Source organism: Myotis davidii, unplaced genomic scaffold, assembly GCF_000327345.1.
Source record: "Myotis davidii unplaced genomic scaffold, ASM32734v1 scaffold1693, whole genome shotgun sequence".
Taxonomy (NCBI): domain Eukaryota; kingdom Metazoa; phylum Chordata; class Mammalia; order Chiroptera; family Vespertilionidae; genus Myotis; species Myotis davidii.
In genome coordinates, this window is record NW_006284386.1 from 1,139,839 (window position 1) to 1,158,566 (window position 18,728).

General features: G+C 39.8%; 1 pseudogene; it reads left to right on the forward strand.

Annotated features, from left to right (window-relative positions):
- Window positions 1-16,643: 16,643 nt before the first annotated feature.
- Window positions 16,644-17,240, forward strand: LOC102755314 (annotated as a pseudogene).
- Window positions 17,241-18,728: the final 1,488 nt, after the last annotated feature.

Sequence of the window (18,728 nt, forward strand, 5' to 3'; positions counted from 1 at the left end):
CGACCCTTTCACAGGGGTTGCCCAAGACCATCGGAAAACACATATATAATTACATATTGTTTTGTGATTAATCACTATGCTTTAATTATGTTCAATTTGTAACAATGAAAATACATCCTGCATATCAGATACTTACGATTCATAACAGTAGCAAAAGTACAGTTATGAAGTAGCAACGAAAATAATTTTCTGGTTAGGGGTCACCACAACATGAGGAACTGCATTAAAGGGTCGCAGCATTAGGAAGGTTGAGAACCACTGCTCTAGACAAAGGCTCGGTGTCTGCAGCAGCAGCAGGGCACTGCCAGTATTGTTAGTCATTAAACCTTGAGTTGTCAGGAAGAGGCCCACGCAATATTTTTCCATCCTTTATTAACAGAGCCCTTTAATAAAAATAATGTTCGCACTGAGAACATTCAAGGGGCAGAGCAGGGTTTGAATGAACCACCGTCATAAAATAAAAGCTCATATGCTAGGGAAGCTCCATGAAATGTAAGTTCAGATACCAAGTCTAAACATGTCCATATGCCTGTTACTCAGATACCTTCAGGCTATGACTCCTTTTGCCCTTCTCCCCTTCCACCTAAATTCAACTCTGTTGAATCTATTTTGTTTATGAACACATTTATTGAGTGCGTTAGAATAAATTGGACTATGCTATAGGCATGATGAGGCAATTAACTTGGACAGCAGAGTGAAAAGAAAGTTAGATATCAACAGTTTTAATCCCTGCACTGCCATTAACTATCTTCTTAATCATGCTGATGATAAACTACCCAGGGACAGCAGAGACGAGGGAATGCAAGCTGCCAAAGAGGGTGGACAAGGAGCCCTATGGTAAATTTGCTTTGTTAACGTTCCTCTTTGACTTAAATTTTGATGTATATTTTGAATTTGACTCGCTACACATGTGCGTGCATGCACACACATGATTTAAATTTCTTAAATGTCTCCCCCACTGAAAAGTTGCATGAAAATGGATACTGCAAAAAGATGTGACCTGTTTGTCCAATGCTTTCATATAATTCCTGTTTGAGAGATTTAGATATAGGTCATTGCTGGGGGCGTTTCAAACTCAAATGTTGCTCACCTGGGCCAGTTTTCTCAGTGGATAGAGCATCAGCCCTTGGACTGAAGAGTTGCAGGTTTGTTTCTGGTCAAGGGCACATACCTCAGTTGCAGGCTTGATCCCTGGCCCTGCCTGGCTGGGGCGTGTGTGCAAAGCAACCAATTGATGTGTCTCTCTCACATCCATGTTTCCCTCTGTCTCTCCCCCTCTCTTCCATTCTCTCTAAAAATCAATGGAAAAGTATCCTCGGGTGAGATTAATAAAACAAAAGAAAAGATGCTCAATAATCTACTCAGTAAGACCTTTACTGGACTCCTTAGGGTACATCAGGTGATATAAAGAGTGCGGTGGGTTATACAGATAAAGCGGACATTGTTTCTGCCACTTAGAACAGTGATGGCGAACCTATGACAAGCGTGTCAGAGGTGACACGCGAACTCATTTTTTTGGTTGATTTTTCTTTGTTAAATGGCATTTAAATATATAAAATAAATATCAAAATATTAAGTCTTTGTTTTACTATGGTTGCAAATATCAAAAAGTTTCTATATGTGACACGGCACTAGAGTTAAGTTAGGGTTTTTCAAAATGCTGACACGCCGAGCTCAAAAGGTTCGCCATCACTGACTTAGAACCTTACAGTCTACTGGGAGAGGCAGACGGTTACAGAGCCACACTTCAGCACAACAGATATGAACTGGGAGTCCAGGAGCACAGGAGGGAAGTACCCACTGGAATGTCAGAGGCTCTGGATCACCTTCCCAAAGAGGATGATGTTTGAGCTGAGTCTTAAACGTGTAAAGTCAGTGAGTATTTCTTGACAGCCTACTGAGTGTTAGGTATTGTGCGAGGTTTTGTGGGTATGCTGGTGAACAAGACAGATGTAGTTTGCTCTTATGGAACTGTCCGGCTATTGGGAAGGGTATTAATCAAAAATCTATTGAGTGATCAGGAAGCAAAGAAGGTGAGTGAAGAATATTCTAGGCCAGTGGTTGGCAAACTCATTAGTCAACAAAGCCAAACATCAACAGTACAACGATTGAAATTTCTTTTGAGAGCCAAATTTTTTAAACTTAAACTATATAGGTAGGTACATTGTTATTAACTTAATTAGGGTGCTCCTAAGGCTTAGGAAGATCCACACTCAAGGGGCCAAAAAGCCTCATGTGGCTCGCGAGCCGCAGTTTGCCAACCACGGTTCTAGGCAAACAAAATAGCAATAGCATGTGCCGAGACCTGTGGTTAAGAAATTGGGGGCGTGGGGCGAGGGCTGCTGTTAGCAAGAGAAGCAAAGCACATAAGCAGCTTCCAGATCATGAAGTTCCCTACGTGTAGGTCTCATTGGTGTGGTTTTAAAAGGGCGGGGAAGGTGTTGCAATACAAAGACTTCTGTTTGGAGGGTGTAAATAGACTAAAAAATGGATTGCCCGTATTTTGAATGTATGATTGGGCTTCGCCGCCCTCACTCGGGCCAGGCAGAGCAACATTTAAAATCAAGTTAAAGGTACGTGTAAAACATGCCTACGTTGGGCAAGTGAGAAACTGCCCCTGAGATGGCTTACACTTGACTTTATGGTGGTTATCTCAGCCCTGTCTGAATTCTTGATGTTTGTTGTTCAGCATTTTGCTCTAGTTAATTACAAACACTCTTCCTTCAGGCATCAGGCTCCTTGGCCTCTCTTGGAAGCTGACACACAAAGGAGCTACTGCTCTCCTGCAAGAACACTTTGTCCACTGATTACGAACCAGGCACCGCACCAAGTGCACTCCCAAAGCTGATCTGACTGCAAGCTCATGGATGGAGAGACAACTTTTCTCGGATGCTGAAGAAAGGAGGTTACCACCATCAGCTGGGATATTAAACGTGTATGTTAGAGCCACTGACCTTTTGGTCTCTCTGGCCTCTCAAGAGTCTAGCACCCAGTGAGCACTAGAAAGAAGGATAGCCTTAGGAGAAAAGAAGGATAAAAGGCTGCTAGGCTCTAGTTATTTTCAAATTAATCTTAGACCCATCCATTAACCCAGAGGTTTCTGATGATCCTTATAATCTACCCCTGGCTTTCTGTGTCTCCCTTCTGCTACGTGTTCTCATCTAAATAATCTGGGCCATTAATAGAGAAATTAAAGGAAATAGAGATTAAACAAATATGAGAAGTAACCACCTTCAAGGTCATGGAAAAATATTTATGAATTAAAGGTTGCCTAAAGTCAACAAGTATTTATTAAGCATGTACTATACAGCCAGCACCACACTAGATGTCCAGCAGATAAAAAAAAGTAGCAGGCATTCTGAGATATTGTCACATGTGTCTTCCTAAAAAATCTCTTGTTTAGCAAAATTGCACACTAAAAATAACAGGACTTAAATCCAATGCAACTTTGTAATCAGAGCACTAATGAAAACAATAACTAACCTAATAAACACACTCACAAGATTACATCTCCACTGGCTTTTGTACCCACCATCACCGTCATCAATGCTCAGTAGTCGTCATGCTTCCTCTTTCCCAATGTGGGTCCTCAAAGGCAGTCACTTTGAATAGATGTCGTTTTCATCAGAAATTACAATCTAATCGAGGAGGACCCAACTTTGCAAAATGCACAGTGTAAAGTATTCACAGCTTCATTATCAATACTCATAGCTTCATCAGATAGTCTAATGTGGAAAATTCAGTTGTTGAAGCCACTCACCCAGTCACACTAAAGGGGCAGAGTCTTTATGCAGAATTCTTCTCTTTTTCGAAAAGTCTTCATATATTGCTAAGATTTCTCCTTAATTGTGAGAAAGCTTGCTCCTGATCACTGCAAAACTGAAAATGCTAAGAAAGTTCATTCATGAACCAACCAGCTGAACTTCTACCTTATTTTGACATCATTCTTCTATTTACCAATCGCTAATGTGCTATTCATGGTACATAAACACTATAGTGGGGCAGACTGTAAAATGTAAAATCTCTGCCATTCATAGGTACCGAATCTAGTCCAGAAAACAAATGTGGGGAACAGTAAGAGGGAATTAGTTGCCTAACTCGGATGTATTGACTCTAAATTCAACATAATATAGGGAAGGGGTGAGATTAGTTGGGCCTAGAACAAATGAAGTTTTCACGGAGGAAGTAAAACTTGAGTTCATGAGCTATGAAGCAGAAATCAGACTTGAAGGGGCAAAGCAAAGAAAGGAAGTAAGAAAAAGACAACACATGTAATGGCCTGGAGACAATACTGAAGGGTAACGCTGCGAGGCCCCAGGGCTTGACTAGAATGGTGAGAACATAGATGTTGAATAATAGTAGGAAACATGGTTATCCCCATAGCATTTTCCTGCTATGTAATCAGATTTGAATGTAAGATACAGCAGTAGTCACTGATAAGGATCTTTAGCAGGAAAAAAAGTTATTTTAAGGAGCTGGTCTGGCAGAATAACTCGTCTCTGCAGAAGATTGTCAAACTTATTCTTCCTTAGTACAGGTTATTTTTTTTCTAAATCAAACTCTTCATAGAACCCCAATATACACAGCAGATACAAATCAAGCTGACCTGTTTGAAATTTGCATGGAGCAGAGACCATAGCCCGGCTCATGTCCCCTGAGCTTCTTTCTCATCCTCTGAGGTGAGCCTTTGAGGCCCCACCGCTGAACTCGAGCTAAAACTAGTTAAAGTCCCACTGGACAGGTCATGAGGATTGGAACTAGAGTGACCCCAAAAGAAATGAGGCAAAAGAAATGAATCCAAGAGATTTGTGAAAACACACACACACACACACACACACACAGTTATATCCAGGAAACAAAGCGGGGGAGAGAATTACTAAAATGTTGGCCCAAGGAAATTAAAACCTAGTGGTAAACTGGGAGATACTATCTCAACGGGTGCTTGTCATTGGCAGGCAGTCAGACCAAGGAGCCTGGTACCCAGAAAGTAAAGACACTAATTAGGGCAGAACAAGGAAGCTAAGAAGGCTTCTGTAGTCACCAACAGGACAAATCGGGATAGGCAGGTAAAACAGAAGGAGGAGTAACAGTAGACAATGAGCAGACAGACAGCTAACCTCTGAAGTGCAGCAATGGATGTCCTAGCAGGCAGGCGTAGAACAGAATCCAGACAGACTGCTGGCAAACAATAGGCAGAGGTTGAAGCAAGCAGTATATAACGGGAATCTACTCTTGGGGATTGGGATTAAGAAGCCAATTAGCAATCCTGCAAGACAGTAGTTCTCAACCTTGGCTGCACATGAGAATCACCTGGGAATCTTTTTAAAATCCTGATTTCTGGGCCTCATCCTCCGGAAATTCTGTTTGTTTTTTGTTATGGGGTGGGGCCACAACATTAGTAACAAAGAAACAGAATTTCCGGAGGATGAGGCCCAGAAATCAGGATTTTAAAAAGATTCCCAGGTGATTCTAATGTGCGGCCAAGGTTGAGAACCACTGCTGTAAGAGATCTGGCAAGACAGTGCGAAACAAGGCAGGACACCAGGCCTAAAGGAATCAGCCTATCAAATGAAGTCCATGAAGAGAGGCAGACCCAGGTGAAGAAAAATGGTACTCAAGACACACAGAGTAGAACCAGAAGCAATAGTTCCATGTGATGCTGACTAAGCCACTGTAATACCGAAATACTGCTCCTTAAATCCTCACTGATTAGGAGCAGGACTGGTCCCAGTGGGGAAAAGTGAACAACAAGGAAACACAATAATGCTTACTTACCTGCAGGTCAAAGTTAATATGTTCAGTTGTGATGATTACAGGGTTTGGGAAGCAGGCTGCCAAGCAGCTAAAACACAACCCTACAAAAATTAGCCCGAGAGATAATAATGCCCATTTATCCTTTTGGTGAAAGTGTTGAGACTGATTGAGACCAAGAACTGCCATGTTCATGCCTCCTATAGTTTTATACAGTATGCTGACAAACAAACCTTTCAATTTTATCTGGAAAATATGCTTCTAACAAAGAACAGCCTTCCTTGTTCTACATTAATCAAAGCCCCAAAGTGATTTTCAAGAGTGATTTAACATATTATAAATGGTAATTGTCCAATCTATACATTATGAAGACATAGGTGCAGTAATAAATAGTGAGAGAAACATTTTTAATTTGCTTGTTAAAGTATGTGGATCAAAGAAACACACACGAGTGTTTATAGGGATGCTATTTATTTTATGAAGTTGAGGGGTTTTATAATCAGTATAAGCAGTCTCTTTGAAGATGAGTACAGTTCAAAAGTGGACTACAATTATGCAATTAAAATCTATTGTCTCTTGTACTTTGTGGTTTGTGTTTGTTTCCTGACCTTTACAAAATATAATTAATTACATGACAATTAAGGAACATGTGTTTGACATCTGCAAAAAATAAAAACAGGTTTTCATATCTGGTCATCAATAGTTAGGCAAACCAGGCTGGCGTGACTCAGTGGTTGAGCATCGAGCTACGAACCCGGAGGTCATGGTTCAATTCCCGGTCAGGGCACATGCCTGGGTTGTGGGCTCGATCCCCCATGAGGGGTGTGCAAAAGGCAGCTGATCAATGATTCTCTCTCATCATTGATGTTTCTATCTCTCCTTTTCCCTTCCTCTATGAAATCAATAAAAGTATATTTTTAAAAAGTAGTGAGGCACGTCTTAGAAATAGGTTTATTTGTGTTATATATAATCTCCCTTATAAATTCTAATGGCTTTATTGAGATATAATTCACATATAATACAATTCACCTTTTAAAGTGTACAATTCAGCAGTTATTTTGTATATTCATGGAGTTGTACAACCATCACTGCAATCAATTTTAGAATATTTCCTCACACCAAAAAGAATCCCTTCCATAGCCATCACCCCTTCCCCAGCCGTAGGCAACCATTAATCTACTTTATGTCTCTGTAGATTTGCCCATTCTGGACATTTCACTTAAATGGAATCATACAATATATGATGTTTTGTCACTGGCTATTTTTACTCAGAATAATATTTTCAAGTTTCATCCATCCCACATCAATTTTTATTTATTTATTATTACCTATTTATTTCTTGGACACAAGTCAGTTGTTTAAGCTACCTACACAGTGACAAACATATACCTACTCACAATTGCAAAAAGTTGATATTTTCATGTGAACTCCAATCTTGTCCCTCCTCTCCTGGCAAAAATAGGAGATTTAGGGTTTGATTTTTCTATACAATAATATAATAGAGGAATTTCTTTCTGACCCAAGCCTGATGTCTGATACTTTGTGGAAATAACCACAACCACCATATTAAACCAAGTATACATTATGTACCAGAACTTTGGAAGTTTATACTAATTAATTAGGTCAACACAGAAACCAATTATATTACATTTTACCTAATACAGTAGCAGAGAATATATAGGTCTTGTCTTAGTTTTACGTCTTCCATTCCAACATTATTAGAAGCTAAAATATTCATCTACATTGGTGTCAGATTCATTCAGAAGGCCTTTGAGATTTGCTCATGGATTTTTTTTCTATTTTTTCTTTTAAGCCTTACCCAAGGATATGGTTGGTTTTTTGTTTTTTTTATTGATTTTAGAGAGAAAGGAAGTGAGAGAATGTTTTTTATTGATTTTAGAGAGAGAGGAAGGGAGAGAAGAGAAACATCCATATGAAAGAGAAACACAGATCGGGTGCTTCCTGTATTCACCCCGACCAGGGATTGAAACCACAACCCAGGCATGTGCCCGACCAGGAATGGAACCTGAAACCTTTTTGGTATACAGAATGACTCTTCAACCAACTGAGCCACAGGGCTAGGGCTGCGGATTAATTTTTAAGAAACTTTTTGGGAAAGACTTTTGGTCACTAGGGCTGACAGAGACTCAGTGTTTAATTTTATTTTACTTGTTTTTTCAAATAGCTCTGTAACATGGGCCTCCTGCTGCCTTCAAAACATAAAGGCTAAGGTAAGCTGTCACCTCCCCAGTACTGGCAGCTTTATCTCACACCTGTTATTATACAAAGGCAGACCTGCCTTTAAACACTATGAACTAACCCTGATTTGCATGAAAATGTTCATCCTTTAATCCTTAACGGTGTTGTTGCTTCACACCAGGGGCGGGAAACCTTTTTTCTGCCAAGGGCCATTTGGATATTTATAACATTATTCATGGGCCATGCAAAATTATCAATTTAAAGATTAGCCTGCTACATTTGATCAAACATTTAATTAACCCACTCCTAATGCCTTTGCAGGGCCAGACCAAATGATTTCATGGGTCTTATATGGTCTGCGGGTGGGACGTTCCCCATCCTGCTTTGGCTTCATTGGCATCCAAAGTCAAAGATACACAGGGCTGAGGTTAATCACAAATGTATAGAATAAAGCTTTTCCACTGCAGGCACAGCCCCATTGTATGGCTCTATGATGATTATATAACTACTAGTAGCCCGGTGCATGAAATTCATGCACATTAAAAGGGAATTAATTGCCCTAACCAGTTTGGCTCAATGGATAGAGCATCGGCCTGTGGACTCAAGGGTCCCAGGTTTGATTCCCGTCAAAGGCATGTACCTTGGTTGCAGGCACATCCCCAGTGGGGAGTGTGAAGGAGGCAGCTGATCGATGTTTCTCTCTTGTCGATGTTTCTAACTCTCTATCCCTCTCCCTTCCTCTCTCTAAAAAATAAATAAAATTTATTTTAAAAATGTGCATATAGAAAGGTCAGGGTTCTTTTCTGGTTAGTTTTATTTTTAAAGAATGTCATTGGCCAGAACCGGTTTGGCTCAGTGGATAGAGCCCATGGACTAAAAGGTTCCGGGTTCGAGTCTGGTCAAGAACATGTACCTAGGTTGCAGGGGTGATCCCAAACCTAGTCAGGGCATGTGTGGGAGGCAACCAGTCGATGTGTCTCTCTCACATAGATGTTTCTGTCCCCCATCCCCTCCTCCCTCTCACTTTCTAAAAAATAAAAACAAAAAACAGTGGAAAAATATCCTTGGGTGAGGCTTAACAGAAAGAAATTAAAAAACAAACAAACACAACAACAACAAAAAAAACTAGGATGCCTGATCTGACTCCCCAAGTTTCTGTTTAGTGGGTGTAGGGGTGCTGTCTGGGCATTGGGGTTTTGAAGAAGTGTGCAGCTTGAGTGTAGAACCACTGTCCCGGGCTCCGGAATCTCTTGGCCAGAACTTGTTGCCTCAGAGACAGTTTGTTTGGTGAGATAAAATGTGCATTCCTGAAAGAGACCACTCTGAAGAAATGAGAAACCTAGATGAACTGTAAGAGTATTTGTTTCTTTAAGCACATTTATGTATTCCATCATGTATTCACTCAGGAATATTGAATGAACACCTAGTATGTGCCAAGCACTGCTGCGAGCCCAGAGGGTAGAAAGGGGGTGGAGCTGGTGAGGACTCTGCCAGCTGGAGCTGACAGAAGTTCAGGGACAGCTGAATGAAGGTGCGCTAGGGCGACTCTGGGGACCAGGTTGCCCTCCAGGCAGGCCTGGAAGGATTGGTGGAAAGAACAAGATTGAAGGAGGCCTTTCGGGGACTGGAAAGAAGGAGACTTAGCCATCGGCCATCATGCCACTGGAGAGCTTTGGATTTTCCCGTGGTGCCTTGTGTGTGGCCTTGCTCTTTCATTAGTTTCCCAGTAGAAAGTACATGAATTTTGATTAAAATATGCAGATTATGAATCTTCATGTCCTTTAAAGAAGATCTCAGACATGCCCTCTGAGTGAACTTTCCCTATTAATGCATGGATCATGTTGAGATAGTCTAGAATAGTGGTTTTCATTCAGGGGTGATTTTGCCCCTCCCCCCAGGGGATATTGGGTATTATCTGGGGACTCTCACAATCTGGGACTGCTGGCTCAAAACCACTGGCTCAAAACTGCTAGGCTGCCTGCCAGCCTGCCTGATCGCCCCAACCACCTCTGCCTGCCCGTTTCCAAAATGACCCCGGCAGGACTGACTTGCTTCTGGTTGGTCGTGCTTCTGGCCACGATGTTACACCCAGGGTTTTTATATAAGTAGACTAGAACTGCCTCTGCATCGCCCTGCACCCAGGACCCAGGATTCCCTCCTCCAGCCAGTTGCAGGCACCTGGGACCTGGGCTTCCTACCCTCTGGCCAACCAAAGGCACTGAGGACCTGAGTCGGCTTCACCCAGGCCAACTGTAGCTGCAGGGGACCTGTGGACAGGCAGCTTCGCCTGGGCTGCAGCTGCAGGCGCCCGGGACTGCGGGGCAGGCGGCTTATCCCTCTCCCAGGCTGCAGGCTGGCCGGTCCCCATTCCTCTCTCGCGAGCTCAATTGTGCCTGGCTGGTACCCATTCCTCTCTCATGAGCTCATTTGTGCCTGGCTGGTCCCCATTCCTCTCTCCCCAGTGTTGAGTGTCTGAGCAGTTCAGGTGCAAGGATGTGAGGGTGTGACAACCATTTGCATATTAGCTCTTTATTATATAGGATTACTAGAGGAGTGCTTTTTTTTCCTTTTCAGTGATTAAATATCATGGAGGACTATAAAGTAATTAGATTATACTGTAGCTACCATATTAGAACTTACACATATAATTTGAGTTAATATTATATTAACAAATTTTGAGTAGTAACTATGTCTAGGTCATGGTGCTGAGGCTAGGTGAACAATACAGTATTCATGGACATGTTTGTATGTATATACATTAACATGATAAATTAAGAATTATGTATGGCCTTAGCCGGTTTGGCTCAGTGGTTAGAGCGTCTGCCTGCAAACTGAAAGGTCCCAGGTTTGATTCCGGTCAAAGGCACATGCCCAGGTTGTGGGCTTGATCCCCAGTGGGGGACTTGCAGGAGGCAGCTGATCCATGATTCTCTCTCATCATGGATGTTTCTATCTCTCTCGCTTTCTTCCTTCCTCTCTGAAATCAATAACAAAATATATTTTTTTAAAAAGAATTATCTATGTGTGTATCTATTTGTGTGCTTTGTGCATGCATTTTAATATGTAAGGATATAGCTAGGTAATCCTTTACTTACTGTAATTTGCATGTTATAAACCTCTAGCATTAGAGCAGGCTTCCAGCATACAAATAAAATCATGGCAGTCAGTCTACTGTCTGGTACATTCCGAGTACTGTCCCTCCTGGCTCTTAGCTTCAACTTGGCTCTGTGGACCCAGCAAAAGAGGTGAATTGGTTGCTTCTGGTGGTTTTAGGGAAACTTGAGGCATCTGCCACTTATTTCTGTACTACCAGAGAAAAGAACAAGCAGCTCCAAGGAGAGATAAGATTAAGGGGAGGGGATACATTTATGTTTCAAAATTATCTGAGTGGGTGCTTGAAGGAAACAAGACATTTCCTGTAAGCCAGGCCCTTAAGATTTCAGCAGGGAGTATGGCTTATTCCACATTCACAGCCCTCAGCTCTGCATGGAATTTTTAAGCCAACATAAATGCATGAAGGTATAAGAAAGGTGCTATATTTAAATCTGAGTAAGAAGGTTTGTGAACTAGACTTCATCTGAATTTGGATCTACTCTGCTAAAAGACTATGTGGTTATCAGTAACACAAAGTCTGTAAGGAGAGGAAACTAGGACTGGTAGAGACAGTATTTAAGGTCAGGGACCTGGAGGAACCAAGTCATCTGCAGCAGTGTGGCTTGGAGTTGTGGGGAGTGGCAAGAAGGTGATCAATAAGGTAGGAAGGCTTGGCAGACTCCACCGCAACGCAAGCTGCAGTCGGTGTCTGAGTATCTAGTCGGGAAGGTGGGCCACAGCAGTGAGGGGGCCATGCGACAAATGTCTATGTTCAGCATCAGGAAAGTCAGATCCATGAGCACATACCACAGGCCCAACAAAGAAGCAGTTCTGAACCTGTTTTCCAGGGAAACTCACCTGATGGATGAAGATCCTCTGTTCAAATCTCTGCTCATCTTCAAATCTCTACTCCCTATATAATTTGGAACATGTTGCTTAATTTCACTGTGCCTCATCTTTAAAATAGTACCTACTTCATGGTGCTGATATGAGGATTGAATGAGATGGCACATGCCAAATGACGAACTCAGGGCCTGCCCCAGAAAGCGCTGAATACAGTTGAGCTATTATTGCGAAGGGAAGCACACATATGTTTACTCACCTTTTACAAGACTTCGTGACCTTAGCCGAGTAACTTTACTATGCATTAGTTTCCTCATAAACAAAATTGGATTAAGAATAATACCTCCATCATAGGTTGCTTTGAGAATGAGATTAATTAATGCATATAAAATGCTTACTACAGTGCCTGGCACATAGTAAATAATCAATAAATATTAACTACAATTATTCTTCTTCAATGTATGTGTAATTCCCTGAACATTTTATTGAGGTATAGTTGACATATAATAAACTACATATATTTAAATATACCATTTGATAAAATCTGTATCCAAAATAGTCAAATTCAAAGAAGCAAAGAATAGAATGGTGGATGCCAGGGGCTAGAAGAAGGTGGGAAAGGGGAGTTACTAATCAGAGGTATACAATTTCAGTTATGCAAGATGAATAAGAACATTGAAATGGAGAGTGATTCCAGTTGAGATGATTTTGAGTCCATGTAACTGCTCTGTTGAGTTCATAAGTCCTGATCAGTTGGGAGCAGGGGATGGAACATTAATGATACAATGGACTATAATGGAAGAACCACTTTATTCTTTTATACATGTCATTTCAGTTCTGATTTTAACAAATTTGAGTAAATCATTTTGACTCCTATGCAAAAAATGAAAGATTAATAGGTTCTAGAGATCTGCTATACAGTACCATACCTATAGACAATAATGTATTGTTCACTTAAAAATTTGTTGGGAGGGTGGATTTCATGTTAAGTGTTCTTACTAAAATAAAATAATATTTAAAAAATACATATGTGTATAACCTTGTGCAGCTATCACTTCAATCAAGAAAACAAACATATCCACCAGCCCCAAAAAGTTCCTTTTGCTCCTGTGTAGTTCCTTCCTCCTACCCCAGCTTTGTCCCCAAGCAAACACTGATCCACTTTCTGTCACTGTAGATTAGTTTCTATTTTATACAATTTTATATAAATGGAATCATATGGTAGGTACTATTTTATTTGGCTTATTTTATTTAGAATACTTATTTTGAGATTAATCTATACTGTTGTACTTTTATTGCTGAGTAGTCCATTGTATGAATTTACCGCAGTTTGTGTACTAAAGTATAAGTCTTTGTGTATACATAGGCTTTTGTTTTTTTTGAGAGACTACCTAGGATTGGAAGTGACTGGGCCATAGGTAAATGTATATTTAACTTAAGAAACTACCAAAATTATGATGCATGCATATAATAGAACCACTAAGTAATGGTTGAATAATTAATATGCAAAAAAGCATAAATAAGCCTTCAAATAGTTAAAACTGAGTGAACAAATCTGACAGGAAATATTACATATTATATTGTTCCATTTTTATAATATTCTTGAGAATACAAATAATCTGCAGTGACAGATAGGAATCAGTGAATGCCTGGGTATCAGGGAAGGGAGACTCTGGGTTAGAGGGAGAGATTAAAGAGGGATGGGGGTGGGGGGATCTTCTAGGGCTGAGATGTATGTTAATTATCTTGATTGTGGGGATAGTTTCACAAGTATGTGACTAAATCATAGGTATCAAATTGTACTTTTATTTTTTTAAATATATTTTATTGGTTTTTTGCAGAGAGGAAGGGAGAGAGATAGAGAGTCAGAAACATCGATTAGAGAGAAACATCGATCAGCCGCCTCCTGCACATCCCCCACTGGGGATGTGCCTGCAACCCAGGTACATGCCCCTCACTGGAATCGAACCTGGGACCTTTCCGCAGGCCGACGCTCTATCCACTGAGCCAAACTGGTTTCGGCGTACTTTTATTTATTTACTAGTGGCCTAGTACACAGATTCATGCACATTGAAAGGAAATTAATTAGAAGAAAGATTCAAGAGGTAATTCCGTTACTGCAAAAAATTACATGTCAAAATAGTATATATAATATAGTGTTATAAAATTGAAACACACGTGTGATTGGCACCAGTGAGAGCTTTATATGTATCTCCCATGCAGGAGTCAACATTTATTTTTAAATTGCCAGTGCAGTCGGTTGGGCGGTCGGGCGGTTGGACAGGCACATGATCAGTCACTTAGCCTTTTATATATATAGGATATTTTTAAAAATCTTTATTGTTGAAAGTATTATATATGTCCCTCTTTCCCCCCATTGACCCTTTCTAGATATATACAATTTATTATCTGTCAATAATGCCTCAATAGAGCTGTTAAAAATGTCATCAATTAAAATATTTTGTAGATATCAAAAAAAAAACTTGCCAAACTGTTTTCCAATAAGATATATCAGATCATATTCCCAACAGCAATTTAGAAAAGTTCCAGTTGTTCTACATTCTTGACAATACTTGTTAAGGCCATTCTTTTAAAATTTTAGCTACTCTGGTAGCTCATGGTTTTAACTTATATTTCCCTAATGAGTAATGATTTGAGCATCTTTTCACATGTTTATTTCCTATTTAAATATCTTTTGGAAGCATCTGCTCAAATATTAATTTTTAATTGGATTGATGGTTTTCTCATTATTGTATTATGAATGCAAGTCCTTTATCAGATATATGCTTTGCAAATATTTTCTTCTAACCTGTGACTTGTTTTCTCATTCTCTTAGCAGTGTCTTTTGAAAAGCAGATTTTTAGCTTTGAAGAATTCCAATTTACTAATTTTTATTTTATGGACTGTATACTAGGTATGCTATCTAAGAAATCTGTGACTATCTCAAGTTCACAAAATTTTTCTGCTATGTTTCCTTTCAGAAATGTTATAGTTTTGGATTCAATTGGTTTTTCCATACAGACAATGATGTCTTCAGCAAATAATGACAGCTTTACCTAATCCTTTGCCATCTGTATGTATTTAATTTCTTTATCATGATGGATAGCACAAGCTAGAACTACTAGTAATAATGTTGAATAAAAGTGGCTAGAGTGTTGGATTTTGTTAACTTTGAGTTCAAAATTTAGTAGCAAGCTATAGTAACCAAGACTTTCTGGAACTCTCATAAAAATAAACCAGAAATACACCAATCACTTATTGTCAATTGATTTTGGACAAGGAAGCTATTCAATGGGATATAGTATTTTCAACAAGTGGTACTGAGTCAACTGGGTATACACATGAAGAAGAATGAAGTTGGTTCCCTCCCTCACATCATATATAAAAATTAACTCAAAATGGATCAAACACCTAAGTGGAAAAACTAAATGTATAAAACTCTTAGAAGTAAACATAGCTCTAAATATTTATGACTATGGTTTCTTATGTATAATACCAAAAGAATAAGCAACCAATAAATTAATTAATTAATTAATCTTCATTAAAATTAAATACTTTTGTGTTTCAAATAACACCATCAAAAAGTGGAAAGATAACCAACAGAAAAGATTTGCAAATCATATATCTGATAAGGGATTAGTATTTAGAATATATAAAGAACTCTTAGAACTCAACAATAAAAAGACAAACAATCCAATGTAAAAAAAAAAAAAAGGAAACATTTCTCAAAAGAAGATATGGAAATGGGCAATAAGAACATGAAAAGATGCTCAGTATCATTAGCCATTAAGGAAATACAAATCAAAACCACAATGAGATATTACTTTACACTCACTATGATGGCTATAATTGAGAAAACAGGAAATAACAAATGTTGGCAAGGATGTGGAGAAATTGGAATTCTCATCCAGAGCTGGTAAGAATGTAAAATGGTGCAGCTGCTTTACAAAACAGTTTGACAGTTTTTCAAAAACTTAAACATTGAGTTTCCATATGACTCAGCAATTTCACTATTTTTTTTTTTTTGGCAATTTCACTCTTATATACGCAAGAGAACAGAAAACATATGCCCCCAAGAAACCTTTTATGCAACTATTCATGCCACCATTATTCTTAACTAGAGAACTGGTGCACAAAATTCATGCACTTGGGGGGCCAGTGTCCCTCAGCCCAGCCTGTGCCCTCTCACAGTCCAGGAGCCCTTAGGGGATGTCTGACTGATGGCTTAGGCCTGCTCCCCTCAGTTGGCAGTTGGACATCCTTAGCGCTGGCATGGAGGCAGGAGAGGCTCCCGCCACCACCCCTGCACTGGCCAGCCGTGAGCCTGGCTTCTAGCTGAGCAGCGCTCCCCCTGTAGGAGCCCACTGACAACCAGGGGGCAGCTTCTGCATTGAGCATCTTCCCCCTGATGGTCAGTGCACGTCATAGCAACCAGTTGTTCTCCCTGTTCGGTCAATTTGCATATTAGCCTTTTATTATATAGAATAGTAAAAAGATTAAAATAACCCAAATGTTCGTCAAATTATGAATGGATAAACAAAATGTGTTATGTCCACACAATGGATATTATTCAGCCAAAATAAATGAACAACTCATTCATGTTACCACATGGATGAACCTTAAAAACACTACGCTAAGTGAAAGAAGCCTGTCACAAGAAAGGCACAGTCTTCCCTTGTGTGGCCATTGCGGATCACAGCACAGGAGCCGCCTCTGCGGGTGGATGTGGTTGGCCTGGGGCTGAGGAGGCTGCCAACATGCGGGAGCCCAACATTGCGATCCTGGGCTACTGGTCTGTGGGGGAAATCCTCATTGACAGTTCAGTTTGTTGAAGGCCAATTTGTTGACTCCTACCATCCAACCATAAAGAACACTTTAACAAAATTGATCACAGTAAATGGACAAGAATATCATCTCCAACTTGTAGAGATAGCTGGGCAAGATGAATATCCCATTTTTCCTCAGACGTACTCCACAGATATTAATGTTATATTCTTGTGTATACTGTTACATCGATCAAAAGTTTTGAGGTGATTAAAGTTATCCGTGGCAAATTGTTGGACATGGTGGGGAAAGTGCAAATACCTGTTATGCTGGTTGAGAATAAGAAAGACCTACTAATGGAAAAGGTGATCACTTACGAAGAAGGGGTGGCGTTAGCAGAATCTTAAAAGGCAGCTTTTTTGGAATCTTCTTCTAAAGAGAATCAAACTGCTGTTGATGTTTTCCGAAGGATAATTTTGGAGGCAGAAAAACATTGATGGGGCCGCTTCCCCAGGAATGTCTTCTTGCTCGGTGATGTAATTCCACTGCAGGACCTGAGGACACTGGGACCCGGCTTGCCTGCAGACACAAACTGCCCGTCATCCTGGAAGATAAGCTATGCTTCATATTTTCTTCTGTTAACCTGAAAGATTTATTTGGATCAGAGCTTTTTCCCACATGCCCCCTTTTCAGATTATGTTGAACTCTGACTCTGTCCACCTGAGTTCACTTCCACTTTCAAATTTTAAGTAATTGGCCCTGGCCGGTTTGGCTCAGTGGATAGAAGGGTCCCACCTGCGGACGGAAGGGTCCGGAGTTTGATTCTGGTCAAAGGCATGTACCATGGTTGCAGGCTCCTCCCCTGCCTGGTCCAGGCTCCTGCAGAGGGCAACCAATGGATGTGTTTCTCTCGCATCGATGTTTCTCTCTGTCTTTCCCTCTCTCTCCCACTCTCCCTAAAAACCAATGGAATAATATCCTCAGGTGAGGATTAACAACAATTTTAAGTATTCATATTTTCAATTTATATATTATATTTCTCAATAATATTATGACCTAGAATTTTATAGGCATTAATTTTTAAGTGTAGTTTGATGTTTAAAATAATGTAATCATCAAAGATGCATATTGTTATGCTACTATTAACTAGGCTTCCATATATCAGTGTTCATTTCATTGTGTTAAATGTATACTTGTAATAAAATAGTTACAAACCTTAAAAAAAAGTCACATATATGATTCCATTTACATGAAGTGTCCAGAATAAACAAATACAGAGATAAAAGGAGATTAGTGATTCCCAGGGGCTTGGGGGAAGGAGGATGGAGAGTAGTGGGTATGAGGTGTATGTATGTATGTATTTATTTATTTATTGTTATCTTTTCAGTACTGGTATTTTTTAACTTTATTTTTATTGATATGAGGTTTATTTTTCAGATGATGGAAACATTCTGGAATTATAGAGTGGTGATGGTCGCACAATTGTGTAGATATACTCATAACCACTGAATTGTATACTTTAAAAAGGTTAAGGCATGTGAATTATATCTCAATTTATAAAAAGACTTTTTGTATAATAAAGAGCTATGGAAAGCAGAGTGTTTCCTTCCAGAGATTACTGCCCATTATAAATAATAAATTCAGAATTCCTCTTTTACAATGCCCCCTACTGCGCAGGCAGGTCTTCTAGGCCTCCGTGCATCACCCTGTGGGAACTGGGGCTCAGGCAACTGGTACAAATGCTAACACTCTAGTAACTGCTCCTGATGATATTAATAAACTGTCTTTTGTCTATGACCCTGCAGTCTTGTGTCTTTTGCCACCATCTATGACATTGTGACTGGCTAACTTGTTAACTTGTACATAAGGTAAAATATTAGATTCTTCATTTACAATGGCCATAAAATTTAGTTCAACTTTCTCATTTTACATATTTCAAAGCTAAATCACATATCCACGTATTTCATTTCGGGAAAGCCTAGGAAGAAAAAATCAATAGGAAGTAAAAATTGGTTTATTTATGGAATGGGTTTATCAAACCTTGACAAGTTTGTCCTTGAGTTGTTAGCATTTGTCAT